Source organism: Rhineura floridana, chromosome 4, assembly GCF_030035675.1.
Source record: "Rhineura floridana isolate rRhiFlo1 chromosome 4, rRhiFlo1.hap2, whole genome shotgun sequence".
In the NCBI taxonomy this organism is placed as follows: Eukaryota; Metazoa; Chordata; class Lepidosauria; order Squamata; family Rhineuridae; genus Rhineura; species Rhineura floridana.
In genome coordinates, this window is record NC_084483.1 from 68,252,961 (window position 1) to 68,271,544 (window position 18,584).

At 45.3% G+C, this 18,584-nt stretch overlaps 1 protein-coding gene, 1 long non-coding RNA gene and 1 other non-coding gene across 5 annotated transcripts in view; all 3 read right to left on the reverse strand.

Moving 5' to 3' along the window:
* Window positions 1–1,103, reverse strand: part of SYNCRIP (synaptotagmin binding cytoplasmic RNA interacting protein) — a 29,227-nt gene extending 28,124 nt beyond the window's left edge. Inside the window, exon 1 of one of the 2 annotated variants that reach the window (XM_061623278.1) lies at window positions 806–1,103. The gene's annotated coding sequence lies outside the window, so the exon portion shown is untranslated. The remainder of the gene's footprint in view (window positions 1–805) is intronic. The other variant, XM_061623279.1, reaches the window with a different exon arrangement.
* A 9,740-nt stretch (window positions 1,104–10,843) lies between these two features.
* On the reverse strand, window positions 10,844–18,241 carry LOC133383149 (uncharacterized). 2 transcript variants are annotated; one of them, XR_009762194.1, is made up of 6 exons: window positions 18,152–18,241; window positions 15,946–16,001; window positions 15,171–15,230; window positions 13,421–13,447; window positions 13,101–13,204; window positions 10,844–12,168 (listed from the first exon to the last, which is right to left on the reverse strand). It is a non-coding gene; the product is annotated as an uncharacterized LOC133383149 (long non-coding RNA). The 2 variants fall into 2 exon arrangements; XR_009762193.1 differs by lacking the exon at window positions 18,152–18,241 and adding an exon at window positions 16,921–17,005 and having other exon boundaries at window positions 10,845–12,168.
* On the reverse strand, window positions 13,300–13,374 carry LOC133384744 (small nucleolar RNA SNORD50). The gene has a single exon (XR_009762673.1). It is a non-coding gene; the product is annotated as a small nucleolar RNA SNORD50 (small nucleolar RNA).
* Window positions 18,242–18,584: the final 343 nt, after the last annotated feature.

Sequence of the window (18,584 nt, forward strand, 5' to 3'; positions counted from 1 at the left end):
CCGCCACCCGGAAAAGCAGTCTGTCCCTCCCCCTCTTCCTTTTTCCCCCCTCCGGGAGAAGAATTGCAACACCCTGGGCCCGATTTCGCCATGTGGAAAAGGGGGGGAGAGAAAGAGAAGGGAACAAAATGAGTGCACGGTACCTTCTCATGCCTTTCCTCCTCCTCCCATTCGTTAACAGCGCAGAGTCAGACCTCCCTCCCTCTCAACCCCACCATGCTTCTCAAACTCCTAATGCGAAGAGCGGGACCCGACTCCGTCCAGCCCGTTACGTGACTCCAGGCACGCGACAATCCCCCGGTCTACCCCAGTCCCTCAGCCACATTATTGGCGGCGGTGGCGGCAGCCACTGCACTACTCCTTCCGTTTCCATCTCGTCCCACCCCACCCCAGAGGCGCCTCGTGGCCAATGAATGGCGCTGCCGCCTGGACAATGAGGCAGCTGGAGCCCCTCGCGGGAGAGGGCAAGGAAGCAGGCAAGCAGGCTCATGTTAAGGGTCTTTCCCCTCACTCCAATGCCATGCCAGTGGGGCCTAGCATAAACCGCCGTAAAGTGTGATAACTGCCGGAGAAGTACCAGCTCCTTCAGCACGGGACAGGGCCGCTGATTACCGCCGGCCTCTTTGTTTAGCCAAGCTCCGTTTCCACCAAGAAGTGGCTGCACGCCTGTCTGTCTTCCTCTCTCACCCTATTTCCACCGGCTCCCTCCCTTCCAGAAGACCTTTTAAGGGCCCCTTCTTTTTTCTTGACCGACTCTTTCCCCCCTCCCCCCTTTACCGCCTGGCAAGCCCCGGTGACTGCTGACCTGCGTGGGTGAGCGGCAGGGGCTGGCGGGGGTGATGAATGGTGCGCGAAAGGGCTCCGGAGGGGGATGGTGGGGGGGGCGCGGTTGCGGAGCTGCCCCGTCTCCGCTCCCTCAGCGTGTCCTGAGAATGTGGCAGGAGCCTGCGTAAAATGGCGGCCGCTCGAGCGCTCACGCCGCTGCTGGCACCAACCAACCCCAGCCCCCTTCCACTCGGCTCAGGCAGGGCGGGGAGATGTGAGGAGGAGGAGGCGGTGCCGTGCGCGCGCGCTGGCGCAGCCCCAACGCCGGGGTCTCCCGAGCAGATCCACAAGGGTTATCGCCCCGCCTGCTAACTTGGGTACCTTAATTCTAGACAGGCACCAAACCAATGAGCGGCCGCGCGAACGAGCGCGCATGCGCTTACACAGCCCGACGGAGTCAGTTCTCCACGTTGTACGTTGCAGGGAGAGAGAGAAAAGAACGTCCCCCCCCCCCATGTTCTTTGGACAACTCCTTAAGCGCTCCGAGAAATGCTCGCGCGTGTTCAAGATTCAAGAAAACCTTCGCATTCTCAGACACAAACCTACATTGTCTTTTATGCTTTGTTATGGATTTTACTTTATTGTATGAATAATTTTTTTAATTGTTCTGTTCTTGGATGTAAAGTCGGTCAGAGAAACTGGTTGTACGGCAGACTGAACTGGCGGCTGCTGCTGCTGTTGATGATAATAACAATTTGGGATTACACTTAGACATGACAGCAAAACACGACATTCCACTGTTTTGTTTGGTCTTGCCTTTGCGTTGGCTATGATAGCCTAACAGGCGAAGTACAATTCTATTTTAATAAATAATAATACATAATTATTAAACTAAATAGGCAGACAGCTAAAACGGGGGCAGGTGGGGAGAAACACACAGTAAACTACCCTAGGTTGTAAGCGAACATGAGGTCACTACCTTGCTGAAGCTAAGCAGGTCTGGGTTTTGTCAGTGCCTGGATGGGTGAACAATTGCCTGGGAACCAAGCAGATTATGTTCCATGACAGAAGAATAGCAGGATATATAATTGTAAATAATAATAAATGGCAGCAACCACAGAGCGAGAACACATGGGCTGTCACTCTGTCCAGTACATTCACTTTCTTGGTTACATTAGGACTGATATAAGGACCAAGCTAGACATGTATTTTAATGTGGAACTGCTCCAATGATATAGAAAGAGGACTATGTGTCCAAATTGAAAAAAAGGGGTGGGTGCAGGTAAGGAGTGTAAAACCCACCCTTAGCCCATAACTCCCAGCACCGCCTCTTCACTCCCACAACCCCACAAGCAGGGCTCTTTGAGCATGGCCTAGAGATAAGCACTTGGTGAGAGGTGCTGCAAGGAGATGAGCTACAGAAGGGCAAGAGAGAGTTCATCTCTCTATACAGCACAGCTTTTGTTTTTAAAAATGGGAGACGGATTACTAATTGAGAGGGCATTTTCTGTAGTGTTGCCCTTGTTGTGAAGTTTTTTCCCTATAATAATAATAATAATATTAAATTTATTAGTCGCCCATCTGGCTGGATGTCCAGCCACTCTGGGCGACTTACAAGATAAAAACAATACATTGAAACATTAACATTTAAAACCATAACAATAAAAACCTAACCCACCCCAAAAGCCTGCCTGAAGAGCCAGGTCTTCAAGGCCCGGCGGAAGCTCATCATAGAAGGGGCATGGCGGAGATCATTTGGGAGAGAGTTCCACAGGGTGGGGGCCACTATTGAAAAAGCCCTCTCTCTAGTCCTCACCAGTCTAGCTGTTTTAACCGGTGGGATCGAGAGAAGGTCTTCTGAGGCTGATCTTGTTGAGCGGTATCCCTGACAATGCTGGAGGCTCTCCTTCAGATAGACTGGGCTAAAACCGTATAGGGTTTTAAAGGTCAAAACCAACACCTTGAATTGGGCCCGGTAAACAACCGGTAGCCAGTGCAACTCCTTCAGCACTGGAGTGATGTGATCTTGCCGGCGGCTGCCTTTAATCAGACGAGCCGCCGCATTCTGTACCAGTTGCAGCTTCTGGACCGTTTTCAAGGGTAACCCCACGTACAGCACATTACAGTAATCTAGGCGAGAGGTGACCAGGGCATGTACTACCGGTGGGAGTAGATGGTTGGGAAGGTAGGGGCGCAGCCTCCGTATCAGATGGAGTTGATACAGCGCCGCCCGGCTCACAGCCGAGACTTGAGCTTCCATGGTCAGCTGGGAGTCAAGAATGACCCCCAGGCTGCGGACCTGGTCTTTCAGGGGCAATCGTACCCCGTTGAGCACCAGGTCCACATCCCCCAGCCTTCCCTTGTCTCCCACAAACAGTACCTCGGTTTTGTCAGGGTTCAGCTTCAGTTTATTCCTTCCCATCCAGCCACTCACCGACTCCAGGCACTTGGTTTCTACAGCCAACCTCAGTGAAGATTTAAATGAGAGATAGAGCTGCGTGTCATCCGCATACTGATGACATTGCAGCCCAAATCTCCTGATGATTGCCCCCAGCGGCTTTATATAGATGTTAAACAGCATCGGGGAGAGGATGGAACCCTGTGGCACCCCACAAGTGAGAGGCCAAGGATCCGAAACCTCATCCTCCAATGCCACTCTTTGGTACCTACCAGAGAGGAAGGAATGGAACCACTGCAATACAGTGCCCCCCATACCTAACCTCTCCAGGCGGTCCAAGAGGATAACGTGGTCAACGGTATCGAAAGCCGCTGAGAGATCAAGGAGGACAAGGAAGGTGCATTCGCCCCTATCCCACGCCCTCCTCATATCATCTACCAAGGCGACCAGGGCTGTTTCAGTCCCATGTCCAGGCCTGAAGCCCGATTGAAATGGATCCAGATAATCCGCTTCCTCCAAGTGCGCTTGCAACTGTTTTGCCACCACCCGCTCACCACTAGTTATTACTATGGTTTAGGCCAGCAGTGGGAAACTTTTTTTGGCTTCTTCTTTCAGGCATCAGCTGTACAGCAGATGCCTGCTTTGCCTTGTCAATGTGCAAGTGAAAGTGCACTCTTAAGGCTCTGAATTGTGCATTACCTACTGAATCTCCACATGCCCCACAGCTGACCTCAGGTCTGGGGCAGGTGGGTGTAGTTTGTGGAAAACAGCCTCACAGGCCCAATTTGAACCTCTGAACTTTGCCCCACAGGGCAAGCAGGAGGTTCTACATGCCTGATTTAGACGCGGTCCTGTTTGCCATCCCATTGACTATAATGGATAGAAAATAAACTGTGATACCTCCATTATTCAACACAACAGCTTAAGCTTAAGTTTGCTCCCTAACTAGTATTAGCTGGCAGCAGTGACTCTCATCCTCCTCTTAAGGGCTTTCTCTCTTATTTCTCCAGGCGTCTAGCATTGCAAGGAGTGGACCCAAGAAAGGGAAAATACTACATCTCTATATAAACTAGAGTAGATGAGAGAGGCAGTTGATATCATTATGAGCATGGGGGTTGGAATGGATGATTCTTGTGGGTCCCCTTTCCAGCCTCTGATTTGGAATCCTGTGCCTTGGGTCTGGCTCTGGTAGCCCGATGAATTTCTTTTGTGAAACAAATAGAGTGGCCAGGAAGTTAATGGGCCTATTAGGTGCCCAGCAACTGCTGAATGTACCAGGAAGATCCTTTTGTCATTGAAACTCTTCAGGAGAGCCTTCCCCTCCCCTTCCTGAAGCCTAGGAGAGGTTTGTGTTTTTAGTTGTATCTAGAGAAAAGCTGGTGACTGAAGGCAGGCAGAGAGACTGGCTCTCTGCAACATGGCATTTTGCATAACAGTGGCCTCCTGCAACCCAGATGGAAAAGCTGGATATTGGACTGCTGATGCCTTGAACCCCCGCCATCTTAAGCTCAGGTTGGAATGTGTGTAAATAAATAAGCCATATTTCATAAAGACACCACAGTCTCCGCTGACCTTCTTCCAAAAGGAAACCAAACCCTGGATGAGCGCAAGGACCCCGGAGATCTCACCGCTCAGAGATTGGGGAGGTGCGCAACAATATGCTTAGGTTACCATTGCTGCTGGGACCTGTTTGTGTATATAGGGTTGTATTCGGTGTTAGTCCTACTCAGAGTAAATTTGTTGAAATTAATGGATATGACTAACTTGGATCTATTACTTTACATGTGTCTACTCTGAGGGAGACTGACATTGGATACTACCCATCGTCTCATTTCCACTTTTCTGGCAGAAGTGAACTCAAGGTGGGAAAATGATGCTAAAATAACAGATCATAACACAGGACACCCTAAATGCAAACCAACAAAATAGTAAAAAGCAGCTGTTAAAACATCATAAAGTCCAAATTATGAAAGTACTTATTGGAATAAAATGGTCTTTACTATCTGCCAAAAGGCAGGCAGTGACAGGAACACGTGCATCTCCCTAGGCAATCCATTCCACAATGTGATCACATTTGAGAAGACCCTGTCTCTTGTGCCCACTTAAACCTCAGACAGCAAGGGAACATGCATGAAGGCCTCCAGGAAAAAAACAACATTCTGGCAGGTTCATAGGAGAAGAGGCAATTCCAAATGTAGACTGGTCCAAGGCCATTTAGGGATTTAAAGCTCCAGGTCAACATCTTAAACAGTTAGAAACAAATTGATAAATTGTTGATAAACGGTCTGAATAACATGCTCTGATCTCCTGGCGGCAACAGGCTGGACCAAGTTTCCAGACTGTTTTCAAGGACAATTCTATGTAGATTGCATCACAGTAATTTAACCTGGAGGCAACTAGGACATGAACATCTGAAGCTAGGTCTGCTTTCTCCAGATAAGGGAGCAACTAGTGTACCAGATGGAGTTGCTACCACCTCCACCTGACCATCCAGGAGGACCAGTGGATCCAGCAGGATTTCCAATCTGCACATCTGTTGCTTTATGTATTACATTTATATTATTTTTTTCAAGTTCAAGGCAGGGTATGTAATGTCCCCAGTTTATCCTCTGACTAACTCCTGTGAGGTAAGTCAAGCTGTGAGAGTGACTAGTCCAAGTTCACCAAGTAGGTTCATGGCTAAGTGGGAATTCAAACCTACATTTGTTCTTGGTCTTAGTCCAGCTCTCTAACCACTATACTATGCTGGCTTTAGGGAAACTGCAAACTCCACCCAGAAATTTCTACACCACCTGCAGGATCATGAAATCCTTCAACTAACAGTATCTCCATCTTACCTGGATTAAGCTTCAGCCTATCCAAAACTGGCTCCAAGCTTCCACTGTCTCGATATTAGACAATGGAAATGAGATACAGAGCTGGGTGTCATTTACATTGGTGACATCACCCAGCAGATTCATTCAGATGCTGCATGGTGGATAACATGGAACTATGACACCCTGTAAGCCAAATGTTTTGGGTAGAGCATTAGTTTCCCCCACCCCCAACACCACTTCCTGGGATCTATCTAAACTTGTCAGCCCAGCTACATGCCATAATAGATGATACCAAAAGCCATATTTGTAGTTGAAAGGAAATTCTGTAGCATATGGCAGCCATACTACTTCTAGGTAAGTTTCTGAGGTGAAGTAGAAGAAAGGGGGGTAGGGAGATAGTTTAGTTAGTTCACCTCACCCCAAGTTCTAAACAAAAACAAGAAATATTAGGCTCTAGGACAGGAGTGGGGAACCTATGGCCCTCCGGTTGTTGGGATTTCAATTTGCATCAACCCAGCCAACACAGCCAATGATCACAGATGATGGAAGTTCTAGCCCAAGAACATCTGGAGGGCCACAGGTTCCCTATCCCTGCTCTAGGGTGAGGATTCAAAATTGATCATTTAGCTTGAGGAAGCAGCATGTTAGTTTAAACCCACACACTTCCTTCTATAGACACTTGGCATGCCCTATTTAGGGCAGGCAGGTCTGAGGGAAGATGACAGGATGGTGCGGTATTCCACTGAAGCTCACTGATCAGCTTGCCTGTAGAACCCTCATTGTCACAGGAACTCCTGCTACACATACACTGGTGGGGAGCAGCTTTGCTGGCAGCAAGACTATTTAAGCTAGTAAAATAATAAAAGATGGCCCACCATGAACTTTTAAATAAACATTAAGAGTGATGCCATTTTTGCACCCTTGAGCAGCTGGAATCAAAGTCATCATTAGATTAATTCAGCAAAATGAAGACCCAGCAACTACCATCTATCCAACTTTTTTTATTTCAGTGTGTGAGCCATCTGGGGAAGTCTGGTGAAAGCAGTGGCAACTTATTGAGAGTTGATGGACCCATGCACATAACATGACCAGTTCCTAAGAGTTATTTTAACTGTCCCTTGGGGCCTTGACTGACAGATGGCTTAGAACTTTATAGGTATGAAAAAGGGTAAAAGGTATGCATATTTTGATTGGTGGATACAGCTTTATAATTCAGTTAGGTGTGATTGGCTGGGGCAGGACTAGAGAGGCCAGAAGTGTATATATGACCAGGTGCTGGTCAGCAGAGTTGACGAGTTGCTGGTGCTTGTGGAGTCAGCTGAAGAAGAGGATCTAGGAAGATCTGAGCAGCAGATGAAGCTTAATGGCCAAAGACTTCCTGGGGATAGCTGAATCACTTGGTTCAACCTGAAGAGACAAGGTGAGAACCGGCCCAGAGCTGAGGGGAGAAGTGAGAAACTGCTTGGCATGTAGGTGACTGGTAGGAGCATGAGAAAATATTTTCCAGGGCACTACAGCAAAACAAGCCTGTGCTTCAATAGATCAATAAAGGATTAGAAAGAGGATTCTAGCACCATCCTCAGATATAGTGTTCACAGAATCATAGGAGTTGGAAGGGGCCTATAAGGTCTTCGAGTCCAATCCTCTTAGTGCAGGAATCAATACATACCCAATGGCTGTCTAGCTGCCTTTCGAATGCCTTCAGTGTTGGAGAGCCCACCACCTCCCTAGGCAATAGGTTACATAGTCATACCACTTAACAGTTGGGAAGTTTTTTCTGATGTTCAGTCAAAATCTGGCTTCCTGTAACTTGAACCCATTATTCTGTGTCCTGCAGTGTAAGGCTTAACTGGGATAGAGAATAAAAGGCAATTTGGCGAGTTTTAATATGGCAACTAACTAACTTCCTTAAAGCTGTCTTACTTTAATATTTTTATTTATTTATTTATTTATTGCACTTGTATACCGCCCCCATAGCCGAAGCTCTCTGGGCAGTTTACAGCAATCAAAAACATTAAAACAAATATACAATTTAAAACACATATTTTAAAAACAATTTAAAACACATGCTAAAATGCCTGGGAGAAGAGGAAAGTCTTGACCTGGCGCCGAAAAGATAACAGTGTTGGTGCCAGGCGCACCTCGTCAAGAAGATCATTCCATAATTTGGGGGCCACCACTGAGAAGGCCCTCTCCCTTGTTGCCACCCTCCGAGCTTCCCTTGGAGTAGGCACCTGGAGGAGGGCCTTTGATCTTGAACGTAGTGTATGGGTGGGTTTGTATCGGGAGAGGCGTTCCAACAGGTATTGTGGTCCCAAGCCGTGCAAGGCTTTATAGGTCAAAACCAGCACCTTGAATCGAGCTCGGAAACATACAGGCAGCCAATGCAAGCAGGCCAGAATCAGTTTTATATGTTTGGACCGTCTGGTCCCTGTTACCAATCTGGCCGCTGCATTTTGCACAAGCTGCAGTTTCCAAACCATCTTCAAAGGCAGCCCCACACAGAGTACATTGCAGTAATCTAATTTAGAGGTTACCAGAGCATGGACAACTGAAGCCAGGTTATCCCTGTCCAGATAGGGACATAGTTGGTCCACCAACCGAAGCTGGTAGAAGGCACTCCGTGCCACCAAGGCTACCTGAGCCTCAAGTGACAGAGATGGTTCTAGAACCCCCAAGCTACGAACCCGCTCCTTCAGAGGGAGTGCAACCCCATCCTGAACAGGTTGGACATCCACCATCCGGTCAGAAGAACCACCCACTAGCAGCATCTCAGTCTTTTCCGGATTGAGCCTCAGTTGATTAGCCCTCATCCAGTCCATTGTCGCAGCCAGGCACCGGTTCAGCACATTGACAGCCTCACCTGAAGATGAAAAGGAGAAATAGAGCTGCGTGTCATCAGTATACTGATGGCAACGCACTCCAAAGCTCTGGATGACCACACCCAACCGTTTCATGTAGATGTTGAACAGCATGGGGGACAAAACTGACCCCTGCGGAACCCCATACTGGAGAGTCCAGGGTGCCGAGTAATGTTCCCCAAGCACCACCTTCTGGAGGCAACCTGCCAAGTAGGAGTGGAACCACCGCAATGCAGTACCTCCCACTCCCAACTCAGCTAGTCTCCCCAGAAGGATACCATGGTCGATGGCATTGAAAGCCGCTGAGAGATCAAGGAGAATCAAAGGAGAATCAACAGTCACACTCCCTGTCTCTCTCTCCCGGCAAAGGTCATCATACCAAGGCTGTTTCCGTGCCAAAACCAGGCCTGAAACCCAACTGAAATGGATCCAGATAATCGGTCTCATCCAAGAGTGTCTGGAGCTGCCCTGCAACCACTCGTTCCAGGACCTTGCCCAGGAATGGAACGTTTGCTACCAGCCTATAGTTAAGATTTTCTGGGTCCAGGGAGGGCCTCTTCAGGAGTGGTCTCACTATTGCCTCTTTCAAGCAGCCAGGGACCACCCCCTCTCGCAGAGAGGCATTAATCACTTCCCTGGCCCAGCCGGCTGTTCCATTCCTGCTAGCTTTTATTAGCGAAGAGAAAGGATCCAGCACAGAAGTGGTTGCACGAACCTGTCCAAGCACCTTGTCAACATCCTCAAGCTGCACCAACTGAAATTCATCCAAGGAATTGGGACAAGGCTGTGCTCTGGATACCTCACTTGATTCACCTGCTATAACACTGGAGTCTAAGTCCCGGTGGATGCTAAAGATTTTATTCTGGAAGTGCCTAGCAAATTCATTACAGCGGGCCTCAGATGGTTCTAGTGTAATAGCCCTCAGACAATTCTGAAGAGCTCCGCTGGGCAGCAGATTGATGATTTGATAGTGGCAGCAAAATAGTTTTTTTGCTGCCCTCACTGCCCCTAAATACAGCTTACCATAGGCACTTACCAGTGTATAATAGTTGAATATAAACTGTTAATATTTGAATTGGCAAGTTAACATGTAGTCATTTAAAGACATAGTATTTTAACATCAGTAACCAGGTAAGCTTGTGCACCTAATCTCATAATCAACGTAAACCTTTGTTAATATCTGTATCTAACTTTGTAACACGCCTGCAACTGTTATCAGCTCATTAGCAAGTTAAGGGTTCAGAGGGAATGAGACTGAGTGGTAGCAGCAGCAGCAATTCAGGAAAACCATTGAAATGGGAGTTGGGTTTTGTTATAAAATAAACGAATACCCCACATTCCTTTCACATGCTGTTAAGTATCTATTCAAAAGGTTTTTAGATGTTCACAGTATGAGGGCATTTGGATGGGAAACCAGCATATACAGCAATGATGTTCCTTTCTAGTTCTGCATCTTAAAGCAACCAGAACAAAAGATAAACCAACTAAAACAGTGTAGCAGAGTTCTAAATTGAGCTCCACGATATATTGATGTATACACACATCCAGAGAGCTTTCCATCACAACCTATACCTTTCACTAGAGCAGTCTTCCCCAACCTGGTGTTCTTCAGATTTTTTGAACTACAACTTCCATCTATGACTCAATATAAGCAGTTCTAATAAGGCTGTCAATGACTACTCGCTATGATTTATATTCTGCCTCTGAGTTACTGGGAATCATAGGTGAGGAGTTCTGTTGCACTCATGTTCTGCTTGCAAGTTTCCATGGGCATCTGGTTGGCCACTGCAAGAACAGAGTGCTGGACTAGATGGGCCTTTGGCCTGATCCAAGAGAGCTCTTAACGTGTTCTCACATGTACCCTTTTCCCTATTTGTTTCTGTTACACAAAACCGGAGGGCCACATTCTCATTTAGTGGCATTAACATGTTTCAGCAAGCTCAATATGGGGAAAGCAGTATTATTCCACTCCCTAGTGTTCCCCCAAAATTGTGTAAAAAAAGTACTCTGAAAACATTTTAGTGCACCATATACTTAGTTCCACCAATTAACTTTATTTAGCAAACTTTCATCATAAAGAACAGAACAGCTTAAACTGAAATAGTCATTTTTAAAATTTTGAAACTTCTTCACTCTTTAATCTCAAGTGTCACATCAGAACAGAGTTGTGATTATTACCTGAAAATGAATGTCTTACTTTCAATATAGCGAAGTCAAGGTCACTAGATGTAAACATTTAATTAAATGAAGTTTTACATTTTTATTGCACTGCTATTCAAACTGTTTTTCCTAATTTCTTGAGATGCTCATGCAGGATGCAACTTTATTCAGGCAGATTTCAGATTCTTTGATACATTTACTTCTTACCACTGAAAATGAAGACTCAACCATTATCATGATTCCTGGTCAATATAATAATAATAATAATAATTAATTTGTTTGTCGCCTATCTGGCAAATAGCCACTCTAGGCGACGTACATTAAAATGAGATAAAATACAACAATATCAAATGCAGTCATGTTAATAACAGTAGATAAAAATACTGGACAGTCATCAATACATATAAAAGCACTTATATTAGCAGCATATGATAGATGGTAAAATCATGAAGATTTACCCTTCCCAAGGACCTCAAAGGCCTGAAAGGCCTGTTGGAAAAGCCACGTCTTCAGGGCCTTGCGGAATACCTCTAGGGAAGGGGCATGTCGAAGGTCACATGGGAGGGAGTTCCAGAGAGTGGGGGCCACCACAGAAAAGGCTCTCTCCCTAGTACCCACCAACCTAGCTGTTTTGGTTGGCGGGATTGCGAGAAGGCCTTGAGTGGCTGATCTAGTTGGGCGGCATAATTGGTGGCGGTGGAAGCGCTCTTTCAGGTAAGCTGGGCCGAAACCGTACAGGGTTTAAAGGTTAATACCAACACCAATAATTAAGGACACCAATAATTAAGGACACCAATAATTAAGGACACCAACGAAACCATACAGGGTTTTAAAGGTTAATACCAACACCAATAATTAAGGACAGTAGAAACACACTGAAGCACATATTCTTTTCACTAGTTTCAAGGACTAGATGTTCCAATCCTCAGAAGCCCCAAGTTATTATGAATCCCTCAAATATCAGATGGCTTTCAAATGTTGTTCTCCGATAATTTAGCCAGAGTTTCATTCACAGCTCAGAGTCCTCTTCAAACTTTTATCAGATTACTGTTGGACAGAACTTGTCAAATCTTAAGAGCTTTACAAATCAAGATCTGGCAATGTCTTCTTTACCTCTGCTTTTGTAAAAAGGGACTTTTCAGGCCAAGGGCTTGAAGCCCTCATATCACTGTTCAGAAAGAAATGATGAAACATTTTAATCACTTTTATATTCAACAAGTGTATTGATACAAAAATCTTAATTCTATACAAGCACCATCTGATAGTCCTGTTTTATGGCATCTGGATACAGACCGAGCTCTGATATATGTGATAGTTTATTAGCAGGACATCACCTGCCTTTAAACTTGTTTGCCCTTAATTAGCAAAATAAAAATGTAAATGTACTGCCTTCAAGTCGATTGTGACTTATGCAACCCTATGAATAGGGTTTTCATGAGGCTGAGAGGCAGTGACTGGCCCAAGGTCACCCAGTGAGCTTCATGGCTATGTGGGGATTCAAACCCTGGTCACCCAGGTCGTAATCCAACACCTTAACCACTACACCACACTGGCTCTCAATTTGCAAAATAGAGCCCTGTAAAACAGTCTTTGCATACCTGGTGCCCTCCAGATGTTTTGGACCACACTTCCCAGCACCTCTGGATGCGCTGGCTGGGGCTGTTGGAGTTGTAGCCCATAACAGCTAAAGCCATCCTCCCCAGTACTCAAACTGCAGAGGCGGTTAGAGATCACTGGGCAGTGACTCAATCTCCAGATATCGCTGGATTGCAACTCCCATCATTCCTGACCACTGAGCAGCCAGACTGGTGCTGATGGGACTTAGAGCCGAAAACATATGGAAGGCCAGTCTTGGCAACATCAAGTTGAACAATTCTGCTGGCCCTCCCCCCTCAGCAAAGGCTAGCGGGGAGCTCCTGCTGCTTGGAAAATGCTCATAACACTATCCAATAACATCAATCAACTAGCCATTTCTCACCAGCCCTTGCATTGGGAAAGCCCATGAGAAAGGTTTTGGATACTGCTTTGCCAAGACACTTCAAGCAACAGCATCCAAACCAGCATGCTCCCCTTGCCTAGTACATTTGAACACATTCTTACCAATTCAAGGCATTCCTCCTGCTTCATGTAAGTCAGGAATAAGAAACTAGAGACCACAGGCCAAATCCATCCCAGCTTCTGCCTGAATTCCAGCTGCTATAAACCTTGAAGTGAAAGATATGGAAAAACTAGCATTAGTGTGAATAGAACTTTCAGGGAGTAGATGGGACACACCAAATACTGATTTACTGGCAGTAAAGCCTCAGAAGCCGGATCCATATTGGCAGTTTTTCATCAAAACTGTATCAGGTTCGGGATAGGCTCATCACTGGTTGAACCAATGCTAATATTGTCTCAGTATAAATATTGAACAGACATACCTTTAGAATAAAGCAGATTCATCAAATCTGAAAAGGCAAAATGCAAGATTAATGAAATGTTTTTCCTTCTAGTAACAATCCATATTTGCCTTTTATTCAGATAAAGTATTGATTATTACAGGATTACTTATTTACCAATGCAAACCATTGTTCCTTGCAATGCAGCCGATAGCTTAAAATAAGTTTACAAACCATAGTAACAAGGGAACTTTCAATAGGACTATTGTTAATAGCAATAATTAAAGGTCCATGCATCCAGTCTGTAAATCATGGTTTGCAGGGAGCCAATACTGCACCTATACTGGGTCCAAGTGTTTCCAATGTCATCATAGACATAAATAAAATGTGCTTTGACCAAAACATTTAGTGGTTATTATGTCAGATTTTTATGTAAGACACCTAAAGTGCTTCACCAAGAAAACATCATTATCTTAAGAGGTTTGAGTATGATCAACCTATTTATTATGTTTCTGCTAGGTACTCCGTCACTATACCAATATTTGAGGCTATTCATCTCTATCAATTAACTCAGTTCATCCATCCAAGTTTATAAATCAAATCTGGATTAAAACCAAGTCTTAAAGATGCTAAGACAGTGGTGGCAGAAATTCTATATTGTGAATGGCTTCACAGCTTGTGAAAAGTTGAAAAATGAAACAGGAGACTCCCAAGTAAATTAGGGCACCTAATCAGGACTAAATGTTTATAACTGAATTCTAAACATATATCCCCTTTTGTTCACACTGCAACCCATTTAATCCACTGCCTACAGTGCTAAGAAGTTAGTGACTTGAGACCAGTCACCCTGTTTTAGGAGGATTTTTAGCAGAAAAGGGCAACCAAAATGATCAAGAAGCTGAAGCAACTATCATAAGGGAAGGTTTCAACCTCTGGGACTTTTTACTTTATAAAAAAGCAAGCAAGGGAGGCATGATAGCATGCATAAAACTATGCATCGCATGAGAGAAAGTAAATCAAAAGAAGTTTTCTCCCTCACACAACTAGAATCCAGTCATCCAATAAAGTTGAATGGTGGGAGACTTCAGGACAGGCAAAAGTACTTCTTCACACAATGCATTTGCTACAAGTTTTGTTGACGGTTATCAGCTTGCATGGTTTTAAAAAGGGATTAGACAAACTCATGGAGAATAAGACTATCAATGGCTACTAGTCATACCTCTATTATCAGAGGCAGTATGCATCTGAATGCCAGCTGCTGGGAAATGTACTGCAGAGGGCGATTACGTGTCATGCTTGAGGACTTCACATAAGAATATTGTTGGTCACTGAACAAAATGCTGGTCTGATGCAGTAGGACCCTTATGCGGCAAAGCAATAATGGAGTTCTCCATCTCCCTAGTTTCACACAATGCATTTGCTACAAGTTTTGTTGACGGTTATCAGCTTGCATGGTTTTAAAAAGGGATTAGACAAACTCATGGAGAATAAGACTATCAATGGCCACTAGTCATACCTCCATTATCAGAGGCAGTATGCATCTGAATGCCAGCTGCTGGGAAATGTACTGCAGAGGGCGATTACACGTGTCATGCTTGAGGACTTCACATAAGAATATTGTTGGTCACTGAACAAAATGCTGGTCTGATGCAGTAGGACCCTTATGCGGCAAAGCAATAATGGAGTTCTCCATCTCCCTAGTTTCATCATCTCTCATTTGCTTATAAATGCCCTGCACAAGTTCCTCCGCAGCAACTTTACTCTCATCCCCCAAAACAACATTTTAACATACCTAAGAAAATCCAGTCTTATCTATGGAGTACTCTTCTTCATATGTGGACATTTTCATGATCTGAAAATAAGAATTTTAAAAAATCTGAAATGCTGAAGATAGTGACTCACGCCTTTACCTCAATTCTGTATTTTACTGTATGGGCTGAGCAATCCTAACAAGGGCCCTGAGTAGCTTCGTATCACCACATCCAAAACCCTTCTGCCAATTAGGGCAGGACTTTTTTGCACAGTTTGCTATGACAGATCCAGGCTTGCACAGCAGCCAGTCCATATTTGTGTTCCTTTCCAGCAAAGGCACAGACATAGGATACAATGGACCCGTGGCTAGCCCCATTCTACCCATTTTGGGGACTTATTCCAGCTAGTGCCAGCCAGAACCCAGTACATGATTCAGGGGTTAAGACTGTTCCTCTACCAGGACTGTGCTTATAATGCACTATCCTGGATGTTCAGAAAAGGAATCATGCATCCAGGATACTATGAGCTGACATAGTAGTTAAGAATGTAAGGAGCCAGAAGTTCCAAGCTGAAGATTCAGCTCAATACACATGCATATGCGATATGGAGTCAGCAGTACTGTAACAGAACTGTTCACCTCCAAAACAGTTTATTAGAATTTTCCCTTTTATTACTTGACAAGATTCAAAGTATAAGACTTTAACACCTACTTAAACTGGCATTGACTATTGTGAAATTGATATCTGGAGCACTTTTAAAAATACAAATTTTACCCAAGTATACAAATATTAAGAAGTTCAGTATTTAAAACATACCATAGAGGACATTTTGTGTAGTGGCAACAGCAACACAAGTTTTAGTCCCATAGTTCCTGGACCAGAGATAAAATACAAAAATATTTGAAAATTTGATCATATAGTTATCCCAGTTTCAAGGAAAATGCACCACCACTTGCAGCAACTTAAAAGACAACTTTTATGGACTCAAGCCTACTTCACCAAATACATTTAGTGAAATCTTAGTTGGCAGGTATATAAGGAATAAAGTTGTAAGATGAGAGTTGAACAGCCATGAGATTCAAGAATCTGTCAGTCTAAATCAGAGTTTTAATGTATGTTAACTAGACTGACCTTTTAGATTACTTGGGGATCCAAGCAATCAGCTGTAACAGCCATAACAGAGCACTGTAAAATCCAATAAAGTGCTTAGGGCTGTTGCTAATTATTAAAACTAGACATTGCGTGTGTAGACCGGTGATATAGAGAACAGTATGTCGTTAGAAAGTAGCATCAGCCGGGGGGTAGAGAAGAGATCCAGACCAGGAAGGAGTGACTCTTTTCTCCCATGTCGTTTCCCGCCTATAGTTGTGCTTCTCCGCTTATTTGCCCCAAACTTTTCCTTCAACCGCGTGGGTGGGTGAAACTATTTTCAACGGGAAAATGACACGGAAGTAAAAGGGTCAGTCCTTTCCTTACAATCCTCACCACTTCATTTCTAAACAACAGAAGCAGACTAGACAATCAGGTCTTAAAACGTATCCTCTTAATCCGAGTCGATAACGTGGAGGATATTACGTGTATCAGATTATAGAGCCTACAAGTCCCAGCATGCAACCTTCCACAAAATCCCTGCATGCACTGCCTGATAAGGTTGGTTTAAGAGGAAAATTCGGGACTGCGTAGACCTAACGCAGCCTTCAGTCATTACACGTGTTGCAAAAAGAAGCAAAAACAGCAAACACTAACACGGAGCAAAAGCACCCGAAAATTAGACGCAATATACCAACCTACCCACAAAATGGCGGCTCTTCTAAGTTAACGGTTATTTTGAAAACACTCAAACTACCAGCTCCTTCAACGTCCAGACGAAAGAAAGAGCAAGTCACCAAACAGTGCCCTATATAGGACTCAGAGAATGAGAACGAGGCTAGCCACGCCCGCTCGCCTCTCATTGGATGTAGGGAGAAGGGGCAGGAAGTGGTTGTACAGGACTTTTTTGTTCGTCTTGTACAGAACCATACAGTTCGTTTTAAGCCACGCCTACCACTGATTCTGCTACATGATCATTTGAGCATTTCTTTCTTCATCGGGCACACTTCATCTGCTTCCGTAGTCGCCTTGTGTGGGAGAAACTGTAGCATCACGCTTACCAAATAGATAGACATAAAAAAGGAGGTTGGCTTTTCTAAACCATCAGTCACTGGCCACATTTTTCCTTTATTTTGAAGACTGAGCGAATAAGGCTGCCCACCAATACATGTCTACTCAGAAGTAAGTTCCATTGGTAAGTGTGTATTGGATTGCAACCTAAGTCTCAGAGAGGTTTCTCCTTTTTCTTTGTCTCCCCGTCCCCCATCTTTTTCTATTACTCATTTTGAATAGCAATTACTGTCTTTAGTCCAATTTGTTTTCGTTCCTGTATTATTTTCTCCTCCTCTGTGTGTTATTTGCCCCCTTCTGCTGCCTTTAATGAAGGGGGATACCGGACTGTTAGCGGAATTGCAGGGTCTCTAGCATAGCTGCAATAGAATGACGCGTCGGATTGAAAGGGCAATAGGGGATTGCAGTAACGGTCATCACCTCTTTTAAAAGGCTATTTAACATTTGTTGTCCTACCGTTAGGTATATACGCCTTGCGTTATTGGAACGAAACATGGAATTTGCCTACAACATATCTGGGAATCTTATATATCAAAGTGAAAATAAAAAGCACCTCTGAGTTTTAGAGGGTGAATGTACAGTGTATCCTGTACATGTCTACACAGAAGCACTCAGAAATAAGCATCCTTTGAGTTCAATAGGACTTAGTCCCATACAGCACCAACAGGGATAATCCCAAACACGCATGCGGTTGCACTAAACGATGATCCCAGCCAGCTCTATGCACCTCCTATTAAGGGCCAGCTCTCCACACTCATACACTGCAGGTGAATCAGAATGCCCGGCATTTGCTGTGCTCACAAGTGGAGTGTCCTACCAATTTATTTATTCATTTATTACATTCTCGTTCCATGCCCGGTACCTGCGGAACAAAGGGGCGAGTTTGCGGCTGCAGCCGAAGCCCAGGCCGCCATCGTGGTGGTGGTGGGGTGTCCGCACGCAGCGCGCTGTCGCGCCGTCGTGACACAAAGAAAGGAGGCGGGGCGGCGGAAGGCCATTTAAGGCTGCTCCCCCAGCCTCCTGCCTTCTTTTGAATTTTGGCGGCGGCAGCGGCAGTGCGGCTGCTCTCTGGCGCACGTGGCTTGGCGCTGCGAGCGGAGGCGAGGCACCTGGCTCAGCGGCGTTGAGGCAGCGAGCCCTTGGCCGCTGGAGGCCCTTCAGCGTCGGCGGGGATCCGGCGGTGGGGCTTGGCACTGCAAGTGGCAATGGCAGCGAGGTGCCTGGTTCGGCGGGGTTGAGGGTGTGAGCTCTTGGCCGCAGGAGGCCCGACGGCGGCGGTGGCCTCGGCCCTCCCA